The sequence below is a fragment of the Simochromis diagramma genome, unplaced genomic scaffold (assembly GCF_900408965.1).
Source record: "Simochromis diagramma unplaced genomic scaffold, fSimDia1.1 OVJJ01000715.1, whole genome shotgun sequence".
NCBI lineage: Eukaryota > Metazoa > Chordata > Actinopteri > Cichliformes > Cichlidae > Simochromis > Simochromis diagramma.
In genome coordinates, this window is record NW_024387128.1 from 648,498 (window position 1) to 661,936 (window position 13,439).

The following is a 13,439-nucleotide window of genomic DNA, read 5'->3' on the forward strand; positions in this document are numbered from 1 at the left end:
GGATGCAATTCGTCGCGCTTATGGATCATATTACATACATCTGGAATCGATTAGTCACTTCCGGAGTACTTCCGGTAGGGTCAAAAGGTCAAGGCTGGGGCCATCAATCAAATTGATGACACAAGGTGGGTTGTTATTTTTTTTCTGGCAACTAACCAAAATACATAGCCCTCAGTTAAGTAGATTAGACCCAGGAGTACAGGGAAGGCACAGCTCCACCGCAAAGGTGTAAAGAAAGCTCAGCTGGACCAGTCATCCATCTGAGAAGTAGGAAGAAAAAAACATAACCACTCCAGCCTGCACCCTGACAGTTAGTTACAAAGTATCTGCATAATGGCCATAATCAGAGCTTTTCCAGTTCTTCAGATACTACAGAAAGGAGGTTTAATACTTCCTCTATTCCCTTCTTCAGCATAAGATACACTGGGACCGTCAGTTATAAAAAGAGAGGAGAAAATGTGTATCATAATTGATAGTGATAGACCACTGATTAAAACGATTAAAAAAAATGACAAAACAGATCATGGACATGTAATTAAAACTGCATTTTCCAATTCATGCCACAGCCTGCTGTTTCAGGTTTTGCTGTTTAGATGTTTTGAATTTCGAACAGCAGACTGTCAAACAAACAGTTGTGCTCCGGTCAACCACAGCTGTAGAAAGGAACAGACTGAACTTGATGAGTCGATGTTTCTCTGTCTTTCTGGAATTCTTGAACAGAAGGACATAAAACACTGAGGTCTGTCTTTTTGTACGGATTTTAAAGGAGGTTCCAAGTGATGTAAAATAGCATAGAAGTCATCCAAGGAAATATTCAAGGACATCCCTCTGCAGTGCTCGTGAATTCAAAGAACAGGAATCCTCATTTTTTTTCACCATTAAAAAATATATTAACAAACTCCCAAGTAACCATAACTGGAGTTTTTTATTTTAGTGCATTATATAAAATGTAATTAAATCATATGTAGTATGAAACTTATGTGATTTTTAACTTGACCCTAGTGAACTCTACAGTTACTCATGTTACAAACCACTGATGGCAAGTGCAGTGCTGCTTATTTGCTATTCATTGTTTTAATGTAACACTCATATTTTGAAGAGGCCTTAAATGTGTGAACTCATGTATTTGGTAAATGGACTTGTTCTTATATAGTGTTTTTCTACTCTGTCTGAGCACTCAAAGCGCTTTATACAACTAATTCATTCACCCAATCACACCCATTCACACAAGCACTTTTTTCTGACCTAAGTGCTAAGTAGTCTACCATTCATGCACATTCACACTCCGATGGATGCATCGGAGAGCAACATGGGGTTAGTATCTTGCTCATTTAATACAAATGAACTTAGATCAATAGTATTATCTCTAGTCTTTGTCTTGGCAGGGGTCAGTAACATGTCGAAAGGTATGACAGCTGTCATAGCTACTTTGTAAAATTTGTTTAACGCTTGTGAGATGCACTTCACACACGTACACACACACACAGTTCTTTATTGCCAGATGCCACGTTTATTTTTAGTTTTCATTTGTTGTGACAGTCCGTAGTCTGGACAGCTCCAGTCTCAGCTGATCCCAGCTTCCCCTCCGCTCCTCTCCTGCCTCTCTAAAAATGGGGAAGAAAACCGTCATCAGCCCAAACGCCATCAGCTGTTCTCACCTGCCTCTCCAGCACCGCCCCGTTGAGCTCACTGCACCACTCCTCCCCTGCAGTCGCGCCCGGGACCACACCTCCGCCGCAACGCTTAAATATCAGGAATAGGGAAGGGTATCGTTTAGGTTTTATCCGATACCAAACCGGTACTTTTGAAACGGTGCCGGTGCTTAAACGGTGCTCGAACCGGTGCTTAAAGAATGGAGAACACAAAATTGGTCCAAAAACCTCTAATGTTCAGCTGTTTTTTTGTAAAAAGATAACAATGTTAGCCTTTTCTGCAGCTATGGGGCATATATGGTATCACTCTTGGCTGGAAGCAGTGCTTAATCAATGGAAAAAACAACAATTTTGTCTAAAAACCTCTCATGTTTAACTGTTTCCCACTTTTTCTTTGGTCATTTTAGCCTTTTTGGCCAGGGTGAAGGGAGTACCTGCCATCAAACAAGAAGACAGCCGCATGTAACTACGACGGTGTTTGCTAGTTCACCTTACATGCATTAATGTAATAACGTGGTTAGCCTACTCAACATAAATTACACACAAACAACATTAAGCTACTCACGCAGAGAAGAACGGCTGCTGCTGCATCATCATCCTCATCATTTCTGCTACACTGGCAGGGCTAGGGGCCAGGACTCTCCTCTTCGTGTTCTTGGGGGATGTTGCTAACTCTGGGTCCGATAACAGGCACAACACCCGCAGTAGATGTGCTCGGTGTGAGGTCTCGCAGCAAGCTATGAAATACGGCGCATTTCTCGGCTTTTAAAAAAATGCTATGCGTCGCCAGGTGTTTCATCAGATTCGAAGAGTTACCTCCTTTACACAGTATCACCTTAAAGCACTTGTTGCAGGCTGCTGAGGTTGCATCTTTTGCTGTGAAGTACAGCCAGACTTTTTATTCTGTAGCTCTGCTCTAGAAGAACGTACGTACCTGGGCCCGCCTACTATCCTCGGAAAGGTAAAATGATTGGCTAGAATCCAAAGTGTATGACGTCTCAGGAAAAAAAAAGCACTGAAATGTGCGCTGCTTTTCGGTCTGGTTACTACCGTTTATGTCAATACCGGATACCGGTACCCATCCCTAATCAGGAAGAATGTGGTAACATGGTCTGGTGAAATTGTGTTTGGGCATCATTTTAATAATTATTTTAAGGTTTTAGCTTACAGTCATTGCTTTAAGGCTGTGTATAAATACAATTCTTTAGCTGCTGCAAGCTTTACTTGTGAAAAGCAAATAAAGCTTAGTAAAGACTGGAGCTAGCTAGTACTGCTGGGATGTGATATTTTCACAAGCTAAAATGAGCTTAAACGAGTGGGACTACATGCAGTGATGCTCGTTTTAGCCATTCAAAGATGTTTTTTTCAAATACAGGGAGTGCAGAATTATTAGGCAAATGAGTATTTTGTCCACATCATCCTCTTCATGCATGTTGTCTTACTCCAAGCTGTATAGGCTCGAAAGCCTACTACCAATTAAGCATATTAGGTGATGTGCATCTCTGTAATGAGAAGGGGTGTGGTCTAATGACATCAACACCCTATATCAGGTGTGCAGAATTATTAGGCAACGTCCTTTCCTTTGGCAAAATGAGTCAAAAGAAGGACTTGACAGGCTCAGAAAAGTCAAAAATAGTGAGATATCTTGCAGAGGGATGCAGCAGTCTCAAAATTGCAAAGCTTCTGAAGCGTGATCATCGAACAATCAAGCGTTTCATTCAAAATAGTCAACAGGGTCGCAAGAAGCGTGTGGAAAAACCAAGGCGCAAAATAACTGCCCATGAACTGAGAAAAGTCAAGCGTGCAGCTGCCAAGATGCCACTTGCCACCAGTTTGGCCATATTTCAGAGCTGCAACATCACTGGAGTGCCCAAAAGCACAAGGTGTGCAATACTCAGAGACATGGCCAAGGTAAGAAAGGCTGAAAGACGACCACCACTGAACAAGACACACAAGCTGAAACGTCAAGACTGGGCCAAGAAATATCTCAAGACTGGTTTTTCTAAGGTTTTATGGACTGATGAAATGAGAGTGAGTCTTGATGGGCCAGATGGATGGGCCCGTGGCTGGATTGGTAAAGGGCAGAGAGCTCCAGTCCGACTCAGACGCCAGCAAGGTGGAGGTGGAATACTGGTTTGGGCTGGTATCATCAAAGATGAGCTTGTGGGGCCTTTTCGGGTTGAGGATGGAGTCAAGCTCAACTCCCAGTCCTACTGCCAGTTTCTGGAAGACACCTTCTTCAAGCAGTGGTACAGGAAGAAGTCTGCATCCTTCAAGAAAAACATGATTTTCATGCAGGACAATGCTCCATCACACGCGTCCAAGTACTCCACAGCGTGGCTGGCAAGAAAGGGTATAAAAGAAGAAAAACTAATGACATGGCCTCCTTGTTCACCTGATCTGAACCCCATTGAGAACCTGTGGTCCATCATCAAATGTGAGATTTACAAGGAGGGAAAACAGTACACCTCTCTGAACAGTGTCTGGGAGGCTGTGGTTGCTGCTGCACGCAATGTTGATGGTGAACAGATCAAAACACTGACAGAATCCATGGATGGCAGGCTTTTGAGTGTCCTTGCAAAGAAAGGTGGCTATATTGGTCGCTGATTTGTTTTTGTTTTGTTTTTGAATGTCAGAAATGTATATTTGTGAATGTGGAGATGTTATATTGGTTTCACTGGTAAAAATACATAATTGAAATGGGTATATATTTGTTTTTTGTTAAGTTGCCTAATAATTATGCACAGTAATAGTCACCTGCACACACAGATATCCCCCTAAAATAGCTAAAACTAAAAACAAACTAAAAACTACTTCCAAAAACATTCAGCTTTGATATTAATGAGTTTTTTGGGTTCATTGAAAACATGGTTGTTGTTCAATAATAAAATTATTCCTCAAAAATACAACTTTCCTAATAATTCTGCACTCCCTGTAGATTGTTATTGATAATGTTTGTTTTTCTGTAAGTACCTTTTTGATTTCAAGTATTTACTAATGGATTTAGAAATGTTTATCTATAATTCCTTTTTTATTGTCCATGGAATTATCAAATAATGAATTACTTTATTAATATATCAAGTAAGAGTAAAATAAAAAGTAATTTGTAAATGAATTTATTATTGTATTTTTTTTTTATGCATTCATCAGTGAATTATGAAATGCTTTATTTCAATGTGTGTGACTCTCCTGGTCTGCCACACACAAGAGCTGGTGTTTCATCTCAGTATCAATGTTTCATCTGGTCTCCATTGAGTAGTGCCAGCCTCTTCAAAGCACAAGCAGGAGTCAGATCAGGCAGCAGAGATTTATGTTTTAAGGGCACAATATGATAGAACTAGATGATGTTCTCTTGAGGTGAAGCATGCATGTTACCATCAACCCAGTGCGCACAAGAACCAATGAGTGATGCTGTTTTGCTCTCTCTCTCTCACACACACACACACACACACGCACACTGACAACGTCATATCCAACTCTATAAAAAACCTCCTCTCCAAGGATTTCCACTGATGAGTCATTAATTCCCAGACATCTGAAGTCTACAAGTACCACCATATGTTTTTGACAGCAACCTGTTACTTCTGCCCTGAGATCCACTCAACACAATGTACCAGTGCAATTTATATCTTATAAATACATCCTGTACTCAACAACTCCCATGGTACTGAAGTGGTGTAACCGGTGTGATTCTGCGTTTTGTCTGATAAAAAAGGTTGTAAAAAAAATTGTAGAAAAGGGCATTTATTTTTACATTAAACATAATGCATTTACACGTAACATCTTTGACATAAGATAAAACAAAAACATCAACATGAAATCCGACATACCTGATAAAAAAGGTAAAAGAAAGAAAGACCTCCAAGTAAAGAATTTGCCCACTCCAGCTACTACGACCAAATACAAACAGTGGGGAAGAGGGTTAGCTCAACCCACCACAACTTCCAAGCTAGCAAGGAGTATATATTCATGCTAGCATTTATGGCGCTTAAAACACATTTATGATACACACATACACATACACACTTATAACATCTAACAAAAACAGGTTTCATAATGACAATAATTGAACTAAAATCGCAATCATAAACATCAGGGTCGCTAAATATGAATTATATTCGTGTTTTAAGGTGTTGGAAAGAAATGACACCCACCTCTCCCACAGGGGAATTGTAGAAAAGGGGAGAGGCAAAAGGGGTACACTGTATATATAGGATTGCACCAAAGAAGAAGAAGAAAAGAATAAGGAGGGGCTCTAACTGGTGGTGGTCAGAGGGCCCGGTGGCGCCTGTGTCCGGCAGCCTCGCCTCTGTCAGTGCGCCCCAGGGCAGCTGTGGCTACAATGTAGCTGCCATCGCCAGTGTGTGAATGTGTGTGTGAATGGGTGGATGACTGAATGTAGTGTAAAGCTCTTTGGGGTCCTTAAGGACTAGTAAAGCGCTATACAAATGCAGGCCATTCTAACTGATAATGAACATAACTACAGGCTTGGAGGTCCTAAAAGTCAGGTATAAAAGGAGCAGTTTGGGGGTTTAGAATACATTTTGTGTAATTATAACAATGTGATTTATGACCCTGTTACAGTGGCATCTTAGTTAAAAGACAAGAAATAGAAGGATATAATTGAAACCTCTTCAAGTAAGGCCAACCATGCCATAAAGCAAACATGTGGCACCTCCAACTTGAATTCTGTGTAAACAATAAAAAAAAGTCAATCAGTCAATCCCAAACCTGCCAAATTTGTAGATCATGAGAGATGTTCAAAGTCAAAATCTTTTGATTATAAGGATACTGGAATGCATTTGAGAATATAATGTAGTTCTATTAAAATAAAACTCTATCATGACGAGGAACAACACAATTGCTATGTTAGGCTTAAAAATATAAAAGATCGACCCTAAGAGCCTTCATTAGGAACTCCATGGTAATGTGGCGTATAACACTAGAGGCCAACTTCAAGCCAGTTCCACAAGTCACCATCAAGTGCATGTTTTACCAAGAAGATGGCTCGTCCCCACTGCTGTTCTGGCTAGGCTAGGCGAGTGGCTCCAGCAGATCCCAGAAACAACATCAGACATCTCTGTCCACACTTGTTTAGAAAAAACACAGATAATTTAATCAAGAATAATCTTAATTTGTGGTTTCTTTGTTATCTACTGGCATTTAAAACAGTTCTCGATCATGTTCATTTAAGTGTGAGATGCTAAAGTTGAGATGAGGAATAAAATGTGATTAGTTGTGTAACCCTAGTTTATATTTTATGTACCACGGACCAAATCTGGGCACTGTTGTTGTTTCACATTGTGACAAGTTTTTATTGCTATCTTTGAAAAGTGTTATCTTTGTGGAGTCCCAACAGTAAGTTATTAGATTATTAGGTATTCACCATAACCTGGGTTTAGGGAGAAGTAAATCGAGGCCAAAGGTCAGGTTCTATGACTATAACACTACAAGCCTCGTTTGAGTTTCTTAAATGAAATTTTTTTTATTATCAAGTGGCTAAAATGTTCTGAAATGTCATGCGGACACATTTTCTAAATTACCTGTTTTGCTGATTGTTATTTATATGCAATTACTAGACTTGTAGTCAAGACCGCCTAATCCAACACCAAGACAAGACCAAGACAAAGTCGAGACGAGACCAAGACCGAGACAAAAAAAAGTCTTTAAACTGCAGCCAGATGCTGCTTCATTTACGGGTTTCAGGCATATTTATGTGTTTTTGCTTTTGCACAGCCCTCCTCACCGCTGTCTACTGTCTCACTCACTTACTGAGAGGACAGACGGATGCTCCACTTGACTGTCGCGTCCATCACCCTCTCTGTTTTTCACATAATGATATTATCCTATATCCTCGCATGTGATTGGCCACAATATGGAGGGATTGGAGCATAGCTGAGCCACTGCGTGAGAGTTGAGCAGCGAAAGGAAATTAAGTGAGGGTAGAAATGACTGAAAGATTATTAGGCTGTGTTTTGAGTTTTGTTCAAAAAAGAATGACTTCATATAGGAAAAAAATAAATATCACATATACAGGACACCTTAAACTAGTTTTTTAATTAAACAGCAAGGCAGAACAAAGTCGGGGCTGTATCAACACACGAGGACTAAACCCCAATTCAACCAGACCCAGAACTGATCCGGAATTAAAACAGGACTACAACAGTTCAAAATCAGGACTACTGAGGACAACCAAGACCAAGACAGAACCAGAATCAGAACTAAATGATAGTAGCACTAAAAATCACCATAGACCTGCACTACACTTATTTTTTAATTCTACCAAAGTCCACTATTTAGATTCGGAAAAGTTTATATAATTATTTAGCCTTGTTGTGAAAAACAAGCCTGCATAACTTAATAAATACAGAATTTGAAAAGTAACAAATGGTATCTAAAAAGTTACACTAGGCACTAGATACATGTTCTGATGAGTTTTGGTAAACAACCGTTTGACTAACATGTGTGTCTCACCTGCTCTTGTTCATCTCTGTTCTGTCCTCTCTCCCTCTTTGTGCTGACAATCAAGCCAAACACCAACATCATCAAATATACAGTTGAATTACTAGACTTGTAGTCAAGACCGCCTAATCCAACACCAAGACAAGACCAAGACAAAGTCGAGACGAGACCAAGACCGAGACAAAAAAAAGTCTCGGTCACCGTTATTGGGCTCATCTCGGACGGGGATGAGTCTGCCTACAGGAGGGAGGTTGAACGTCTGGTGTCCTGGTGCAGCCACAACAACCTGGTGCTGAATGCCCAGAAGACAGTGGAGATTATTGTGGACTTCAGGAAGCACACAGCTCCACTCCCCCCCATCATCCTGACTGACACCCCCATCACCTCTGTGGACTCATTCCGCTTCCTGGGTACCACCATCACCCAGGACCTGAAGTGGGAGCCCACCATCACCTCCGTCATCAAGAAAGCCCAGCAGAGGATGTACTTCCTGAGGCAGCTGAAGAAATTCAACCTGCCAACACGGACGATGATGCAATTCTACACTGCAATCATCGAGTCCATCCTCACCTCCTCCATCACCGTGTGGTACGCTGGAGCCACTATCAGGGACAAACAGAGACTGCAGCGTATTGTGCGCTCTGCTGAGAAGGTGATTGGCTGCAGACTCCCATCTCTGCAGGACCTGTACACCTCCAGGACACTGGGGCGTGCAGCTCGGATCTCAGCTGACCCTTCTCACCCTGGACACAGTCTGTTTGACCTGCTCCCCTCAGGCAGGAGGCTCCGGTCCATTCGCACCAGAACCTCTCGCCATAAGAACAGTTTCTTCCCCTCTGCTGTTGGACACATGAACAATAACCGTATGACTGTTCCCACCACTAACACATGACCCTACGCTGTGTTCACTGCATGATTCCATGTTTGGCACTGATCACTACCTGCACTCATGTATATATCTTTCTACGTAGCACTTTTAATTCTTATTCTCATGTATATATCTCGTGTATATCTCATGCATATATCTTTCTACGTAGCACTTTTAATTCTTATTCTTACTTTTATTTTTTCATGTCTATTTAAGCCCAATTTACGACAGTATGTTTGCACTGAAGCACCGCAGCAATTTCCTAATGTTGTAAACCTGCTCAACATTTGGCAATAAAACCCATTCTGATTCTGATTCTGAAAGAAGTGATTAAAATAGACAGCTCCCTCTTTTTATTCTGACATTTAACTAATTCAAAAGATATTTCAACATTTATCTAAAACAAAACAAGTTTACTCTAAATTGATGTTTAACAGTAAAAAAAAGGGTTTTTTTTATGTTTTCTCCATAAAGTGTATGTAAATATCTGGTTTCAACTGTGAATATCCTGCTGTGTATTGAAATTCCTCTTGTTTTGCATAGATATACTAAACAACATACAAAGCATAATATATAAAATAACATCTACCTGAGTTTTTTCTTTGAAAGAAGCTCCTTATGTCCATTGTTGTGTACATCAGTGCACAATTGAAACTGATTTAGAGAGTTTGTTTAACTGTGGAGGGTAACAACTGAAAATATGAGATGTGAGCTAAGACTCTCTAAAAACAGCATTGCTGTTCGGCTTTTTATTTATCCATTTGCTGATTCACTCGAAGAGCAAGTAACCCAACCAAGTGATCAGTTTGATATCAATCTTTCGTGATGCACCGTCATATTTACATTATTTGTACAGTACGAATGATTTGCTTTGGTACCTGGTCAAACTTAAGCTCTCCTCTGTCCTCAGCAAACTTGTGGGCAGCAGCTTCTCCCCCCTCGCTCAGTCGCCTAGTGCCTGAGCTCGGATCATACCAAAATTAGAGGGAATTTACAACGGTGCGCTCTGTGCTTCTTGTGTTGTTTTTGTTTTATACAGTTGTCAGTCAGGCATGTAACTAACAAATTACACTCCAAAAGACCCCATGCTTCTGAAAAAATGACCCAGGCTTAAGCCCAGTAAGCCACCCCCCCGCTCCGCTGATGGTTGACTCCAAATCTCCCGAACACTATGTCGATTTGAGAACGCTAGACCGAGACAGCGAGACCGAGACTGAGACCAAAGTCAGTCGAGACCAAGACAAGACCAAGACAAAAGTCCGTTGAGACCAAGACGAGACCAAGACCACGTAAAAGTGGTCTCGAGACATCCAACTCTAGCAATTACCAACACAAATTATATTGATGAGAGAACAAGAATGAAAGCCAAAACAGAGAGAGAAGGATCGGGACAGAAGCACAGATGGACTGGGACAGACAGAAGCCTTCAGTGTTTTGGCTTCTGTTTGGTTTAATTGAAGGACCGGGCGATGCATCGCCTGAAACCCTGAGAAACGGAACCAACAAGTGGCCCAACTCTCTCATTCAAAAATTTATGGTGAATATGAATGAAATATGACAGTAAAATTTGAATTTGAAATTACTTTTTAATTACATGTCATTTATAATATATTTCGGTGTCTCAGAGTCATGTCTGTTTCCAGTGCAGCAACACTGCTGATTTTGTCAGCAAGAACAAACTAAATATTGAAGTAGGGCTGCAAAAACAGGATAATATAACATGTAAATTAACCTAATTATAATTAAAAGTTAAACACAACTTGCAGCCAGCAGAAGCATTTACAGTGCTACAAGCTGACGGGCTAAGGAACATACCACATGGGCACAAATTTGGCATGGCAGGTCGATTCCCACCTGGCTGACTGTGTCTTTCTGCACTATATGTATTAAAGTTAAATTAATTAAGCTTGGTAAATCAATCTTAGTTTATCTTTAACTTAATGAGAAAAGTTCAAGGCAGAGGAGTTGGAGCCTGAGGTGGTCTGGTGGACTGATGGAGTGTGAGGAGGCTGATGAGTTTCTGCAGGAATGGCTGGCAGGAAATGAGGATCTGAGAAACAGGAATTGTTACTGTACTAGGAACAATACACAAAACAAAATACAACAGTGAGCCGGAATGTGCCAGTGCCTGAACAACCTTTTAACAACCTGGAGGAGACTAGGTCCATAACTACTGCAGGCCAGTGATTAGAAGATTTTCTAACCAGAGATCAAGTGAAATCCATGAGTTCCATGCCTCTAAGAGAACTGAACAGGGAAACCTGCAAACTCATGCAGGACAGCATAGTTTCTCCCACATGTTCTTTATAATTATCAGATATTTAATTTCATTGTAAGAGGTCGAATTAAAAAGTTCTGTGAATGACCTACAAATGAGAACTTTAACTCAACTTTGGTTAAAATCTTTTGCACATGTTGTCCCTTTGTGTTTGTGCCTCTGCATTGTGTGCTACATCTCATACAGTGTGTCAAAATGGTGATTCTTTAATGTCATATTTTTTATTTCAGCATGTAAACAAAACCAAATTGCAAGAAATCTGTATTTTCAATGCACATACATCACACCATGGAAACCCACTTCATGTAAAGTAGGAAGGGTGATGTAAAGGTTTGTAAGCATGGCCTGCACAATGTACTGTCATGCTGAGAAGTAAGTGAAAACTGCTGAGGGAATGTAACATGGATGTGTGACCTTAGGTAGAAGACATAAGTAACAATGCTGTTAACACAAAGAACTCCAGTTTTATCAAAGGAAATAAAAACAGTTACCAAGGGACTCTGTAAAATACTGTACTGTACTGTAAAATATTCCAAAATCACATTTGCCCACAAAAATATCCACAAAGAAATTTAATGACTTTAATTACAAAATAATTTTCTGCAAATGTTTTTACTACATTCCAACAGAGCAAAACACAAAAGACTGGAGAAACATCAGACAGAGGAAACAGGTTAGCAGACATATATAACAATGAGCAGAAACATGGAGACTAAATTGTCAAGTGACAAGATCGTAGTTATTATATTCCAAAAAAAGCACAATGAAAATGACTGGTGGAAAATGCATGAAAAGGTTAAACTTTATTTCATTTTAAAATAAGCAATTAGCAATAAGTGATCACCAGTGTGGGGGTCACTCATAAAAACCAGTGCATTACACATGAGATATTACTGTTAAATGCAATATGCTGCATTACTTGCTGGAGAAAGTAATTTGTTAGACTATAATGAATATATTATTTTTGCATTAGCATGAGCTGAAATGCACTGTCTCATAATCACCAGTTAACAATGACACAAGTCCCAACCCCCAGACAGAAATACAGTATTTAATATTTACATATGAACCCAAAGCTGACAACACAAAGAAAAGTTGGAAACTGGTCCAAAAAGACTTGAAAGCAATCTTCACATACTCAGACTCCACAAATGACCAAGTTTTGGTCCACACCTAAGGAATTACCTTTGGGCTTGGAAATTGGACTATGTATAGTGCTCTATGCAAGTTGGCAGAATGGGACTTTCAAAGAAGCAACCCTGGAAAAATAGCAGCTATCCAAGAAGATGGACAGGCCTGATTGAAAGACTTGGATATTTAAAAAGCTTTGTTCTTTAAACCTTTTTAGTTTGACCTCACAAATATTTTGTTAAATTTGACTATTTCTGTCTATATTTGTTTCATCATTTCTATTCACAATATTATTAAAATGAAAATACTGAATATAAATGATTTATTGATAAGTCATAAAAAAGTAAAAGCGTGGTAAAATACATACCAAGTCAGTGTTTTCCCAGGAAACCGATATTTAAATTAACCTTAAATTAGATTTTACTGTAGTTCTTTACAAAGGAAATCCCAGTATATGTCTTTTAATTTCTAGCAGTCAAACACCATCGAGTAATTATTCTACTGAGGATTTTTTTTTTTTTTTTTTTTTGCAGGTTGTTATTGTTTTCCCTGTAAAAGCACTTAAACAAAGCATTATATATAAACAAATGTACTTACTGTAGATTAGAGACATTTTGTTATGCATTCTGGACAAAACCAGGCAAAACAAAATACTCACATACACCTCACATTATAAAAGCTGGGATTGCCTCCATCCATCAGATGCTTAAGAAAACTGATGAACGACCTCTACAGCCACTGTTGTCAGCCGGAAACAAACGGAGGAACTGGACACTTGGTAAAATGTTATTGTTAGTCTTAGCCTACAGAGGATCAGACTTCAATCACATGACCAGAGCAAAAAAAGGGCCTTCAGGTTTCAATAGCAGGAGTATTATTCTCTGAAGCCAGTGCCTGTGTCTCGCCCATCCCCTCTGAAATCCTTTCTGAAATTCTAGCAGTGAAGATCAATAGGTATTTTTTATTATAATTATAATTTTCAAAGAGAAAAACATACATTTGAGTCCTTCCCTCCTTGCCTACGCCACACAGGAGAACAGAGCTGCTG